The sequence below is a fragment of the Acanthisitta chloris genome, unplaced genomic scaffold (assembly GCF_000695815.1).
Source record: "Acanthisitta chloris isolate BGI_N310 unplaced genomic scaffold, ASM69581v1 scaffold13669, whole genome shotgun sequence".
Lineage (NCBI taxonomy): Eukaryota > Metazoa > Chordata > Aves > Passeriformes > Acanthisittidae > Acanthisitta > Acanthisitta chloris.
The window spans coordinates 5,541-10,828 of record NW_008692048.1 but is presented as its reverse complement, the minus strand read 5'-3'; the positions used below and the strand labels follow the sequence as shown (position 1 = coordinate 10,828).

At 43.1% G+C, this 5,288-nt stretch overlaps 1 protein-coding gene across 1 annotated transcript in view; it reads right to left on the bottom strand.

Annotated features, from left to right (window-relative positions):
* The window catches only part of LOC103809646 (chromosome unknown open reading frame, human C8orf48), a gene marked incomplete at its 5' end in the record, with an annotated part of 12,550 nt that overhangs the window by 3,603 nt on the left and 3,659 nt on the right, over positions 1-5,288 (bottom strand). The window lies entirely within an intron of this gene.

Below are 5,288 nucleotides of genomic sequence, written 5' to 3'. Positions count from 1 at the left end.
GGAAAGAGAATTATTGGTCTTGTCTCTATGTAACCTCATGTTACCTAATAAACACCAAGCCCCCAGTCAGGCTTAGGGGAATTGACTGCAGAAACAGCAGAGCAGAATTCAAATACACTTCTGGATGATAACTGTAGGAACTTATGCAGTAATACAATGCATACAATATATTGTATATACAAAAATTGCTATATAGTTGTATACAATAAATGACTCAATGAATAGGCACCAAAGATAGAAGGGAATAAGAGCCCCCAAAACTTAGACTAGTTAATGATACAGGATAAATACATTAGCAAAGCAAGTAGTTAAAATACCATGTCATTAAATAAATTGAGTTTCAATAACTGCCTAATACAGATTTAGCTTCTTCCTACCTGAAACTGCAACTTGCTAAAACAAAATCAATTAGCATTTAAAGAGAGCTCTTCATCTAGGAACTCTAAAAAACAATACATAAGAAAAATTAGAGGCTGAGTCCATTGAGGTAACTTCATAAACACCTCAAGTAGGTTCTACAACTTACAGCTAGGCAATTTTTTTGAGAAAATGCAATTACAGTAGAAAATACTTTCCTCTACAGCTTCAACAGTCATTTCTTAAACTCCCTATAAGATCTTGTATAAAAAATATCTTTCCCTCTTTCATCTTCTCCTTCCCAGTCGCATGCCAAAATAAGTACCACAGAGATTCTACTGCAGATGGGCAGGTTAGGATGGATTGACAACTTCATTCATTGCTTTGTGGGAGATTTTCCACAGGCTTAAACCACAATCAATACAGTATTTCATGGGCATCAGCATATAATGATGCTGTGTAGCACCACATGGCCTTAAGAGATACCACTGTTCTCAGCTATTTAAAGAGGTGAGAGCATCTTCTGCCTTTAGTGCACAAATTTCATTTTTATGCAGCCACTGAAGCCCAAGTAAACATTTGGATATGTGTAATTAAGGGAGGAATGAGAAGACAGAACATTACAATAAGCACTACTAGCAGGCTTGTGAGTCCCTTTGCCCACAGCTAATGCTAATAGTGTTCCCTCCTCAGGGCTGCACTCTGACAGCCAAAATTCACACAGCTCATAATGACTACAGAGGGAAGGACTGGCCAGTTTAATTCAGAGGATTCAGACACAAATTATACTGTCCATTGAGCTGGGAAGTATGATTACAGAATTCAGACAATCCCTCCACATTATCTCCTTTCCTCCTTTCCAGAATTAAACTCAGTCTTACTTTCCCTAGACAGGCACTGCACATTTCAGGGTACTTGTCTGACAACACTGGCATTCCAGTCCTGTGGGATATCTTGGCACAGCCACAACACAAATTCTTAACACTGAAGAATATTAATGTAAAACTCCCCTAAATGTGCTGCCATGGATTTAGTCGTGAGCACACAATACTGAGGTGTGGAATTCTGCAAGGAACATGAGCATCTCTCCAGAAACACAGTCCATGTGTACAAAAGAGAATCCATAGTTAAAGCTAAGTAAAGCAGGAATCGATGAGTTTTGCTTCATGGACTACATGTAAAATGTCATTTAAATGCAACACTGCAGGCCAGAATCAACCATCACATAACACTTTACTCCTCCTTAGATGATGATGTATCGAATTGACTAAAGATAAAGACATGGTGGCAATTTATAGACAGATGAATAAGAATTAGCAATACCTTAAAATGCAATTCAATGAAAATAAATTCTCTGGGGCAGGAACATAAATATCAGACTAGAAAGAACAATTTCAGCTCATTTTCCTTAAATTGCAATGCAGAATCCCTGTAAAGCAGTGTAAATCATGTGCCACTACTGGGTTTAATCACACTAATAAAATAGTGGCATGTTCATTTATGCTGCAAATAGGATGAATAAAAACATTTTAAAGTTGCTATTGTGGGGGCAAAGAATACCCAGTACAAAACATTTGAGTGCTCAAACGCTAAGTAAAACACATGGGGTCCACTGAGCATTTAGTGACAATTTATTACCAGCCTAATTAATTCACTTAAGGTTCTCCTGACATGAAGAAATGCATTTTTATTAAGAACTGTTTTCTAATAATGCCTGAATTCTGTGCTGCCACACACCCACCCATTTGCTCATCTGCACCTACAGATATCGGAAAGAACACTAGCAAAGAGAACAGCAATTTTTAAACCTCTCTGCACGACTCGTCCCTGAAGTGACTTTTTAATATTAACTCATGTTTAACAGGTATTTCAGAAAGAATAAAAATTATCAAGGACTGTAATTTTACTGAACTGTGAGAAAAGCCAGCACACAGTTAAAATCTGGAAAGCTTGTCTTTTCACTGCACACTGACTATTGACACTGAGATTGTGTCCAGGTGCAGCAGGTTCACGTGTCCTTCAGCCAAAGAAGAGCTGCACACCAGAAGACCTAAGCACTTGCCATGGTGGTTGGGTTTATTTCTTGTGTCTTTCACACATTCCCTCCTTTCCATCTTTAATCCAGACATGCTCCAAAGCTCCATCTCCAGCTGTGGTGGCAGATTTAAGTGTCACAAAGGATCCTTGCAGTGCCAACTGCTGCTCTAGGACAGGTTACTGAGGCATGATGCCCCAAATCCAGCATTCCCACATCCTCTTCACTGGAGAGAAGTAAGGCAGAACAGGTAACAAGAGCAGCAAAAGTGACACCAGGACAGACATGAGGTCAGAGCCACGTCTCACACAGTAGTAGGGCTACTAAAACATGGAATATTTTGGAGGCAAAGCACCACAGCCTAGACCAAGAAGCTGCTGTGATGATAGCAGCCCTCGGTGTGTACCAACAGAGATAAACTAATCCCCATGTCTACATTCCACACCCTGCTGTGAGGTTTGGAGCTAAGTGACCTACATAGAATATTTGCTTTCTGTGTGCAACTCCATCTGAGAGGGGAGGGAACAAAATTAGGAAAGGCCTTCTGGAGTGTCCTTTTCCTCTGATGTCTAACTGTGAATTAATAGGCAGACAGACATTTTGTTGTTATGCTCCACTGATATTCTAAGAAGAAAAAAAAAAAGATTAATCGTGGAAGGCAGCAATGGATAACTACTCTTCAGAAAGATTTTACCTCTGCATCTCATGATAACATCTTAATTATCTAACTTGATCTGTACAGTTCAGATGAACATGCTGACAGCCTGACCACCAGTGTGTGAAAGATTGCTGCAAGTAACACAGGCCTGCTATAAACAGGCTGATATATCAGCTATTTAGCATAAATATTAAGTTAAAGCAAGTAAAGCTCTTCCACCACAGTGAATCATCATCACAGAATCACAGAATGGTTTTAGCTAGAAGGCACCTTAAAGTTCATCCAGTTCCACTCCCCTGCCATGGGCAGGGACATCTTCCACTACACCAGGCTGCTCCAAGCCCCATCCAACCTGGCCTGGAACACTTCCAGGGATGGGGCAACCTGTGCCAGTGCCTCACCCCCCTCACAGGGAACAAATCCTTCCCAATCCCCCATCTAACCCTGCCCGCTGGCAGGGGGAAGCCATTCCCCCTTGTCCTGTCACTCCAGGCTCTTGGCCAAAGTCCTTCTCCAGCTGTCTTGGAGCCCCTTTAGGCACTGGAAGGGGCCCTAAGGTGTCCTTGGAGCCTTCTCTTCTCCCCAGCTGAACACCCTCAGCTCTCTCAACTTGTCCCACAGCAGAGGTGCTGCAGCCCTCGCAGCATCTCCATGGCCTCCTCTGGACTCCTGCAGCAGCTCCACATCCTTCTGCTGTTGGTGTCCCAGGGTTGGAGGCAGCACTGCAGGTGAGTCTCACCTGAGCAGGGCGGAGGGGCAGAATCCCCCCCCAGCTGCTGCCCACTCTGTGGGATGAGCCCAGCACATAGCGGGCCTCAAAGTTCACATGGCTGGTGAAGGATACCCTCAGTTTCCAGCAACATTAGTGAGAAGACGAGAAGAAGATCCCTGCAGAATCCATATACTTTGGAATAAACTTGTTCTTTCCCAGTTCCATGAAGGCATTAAGGAACTCTACAAACTCTCTTTATAAGCAGGTTCCAATTACATGTTGCTGGTTGAAATTCCCACATCTGAACTATGTTAATTCTATTTTCCTACAGAATCAGAAGAGAAGTCTGGAATCTCAGGACACCATAGTAATAGATAGTGTGTTTCACATCATGTTAAGGGGTTGGAATGGATCTTAGAGATCATCTAGCCCCAGCCCCCTGCCCTGGGCAGGGACACCTCCCACCAGAACAGGTTGCTCAAGGCTTTATCCACCCTGGCTGTGAACACTGCCAGGGTTGGGGCAGCCACAGCCTCCCTGGGCAACCTGTGCCAGTGTCTCACCACCCTCACGGGAAAAACTTCTTCCTAATATCTAATCTAAATTTCCCCTCATTCAAAGAGAGGAACTTTAGATATTAGGAAGAAGTTTTTCCCGTGAGGGTGGTGAGACACTGGCACAGGTTGCCCAGGGAGGCTGTGGCTGCCCCAACCCTGGCAGTGTTCACAGCCAGGGTGGATAAAGCCTTGAGCAACCTGTTCTGGTGGGAGGTGTCCCTGCCCAGGGCAGGGGGTTGGGGCTCGATCATCTCTAAGGTCCATTCCAACCCCTTAACATACTATGAGACTATGAAACTCCGGTTGTCCTTGCCCACCAGCATCCATAAACTAAAGGCAGAACTACAAAAATCTGAAATTGATTCTACGAATAAAATCTTTCAAGTGCAACTTCCAAAGGAAAGCTCTGCAGAGATGGAAAACATCCTCAGCCTTAAACTGTGCTTCATCTTTCATTCAGTGACTCTGAGCTCATCAGGTTCCTTTCAATTCCTCCATGAATCAAATAGTCACAGTATTCTGATGTATTTTAGGAAGGAGCTGGCCAGGAGAAGCCTCTCTACTACAGATGAGCTGCTCTACACTAACTGCCTTCTCACTTGACTGCATGGCAGCCTTGGAAAGCCAGCACAGAAAGAGATACGCCGAAGATGAGTCAGGAACACACAACATTGACTCACCACTGTTGTGAATGAGCTATACAATTAAGAATAGCCTAAAAGTGACCTTAGGTCATGGTTCTCTCTGGATATATGGGTAGTTTGAGGATGCTTGTGTGCAAACACAATGCCATGAAGTAACCAGACAGGAGGATCTCCTGCTTAATCAGTCTTACAGGTGACCTATAAAACTTTCTCATCTGTTCACTTTCCATGAACATACAGACTGAGGAAGATTCTCCTTCTGCTTCCATTATTTTTTGCTCAATTACAGCTTTCTTGCTCTTTTTTTTTTCTAATTGAAAATAGC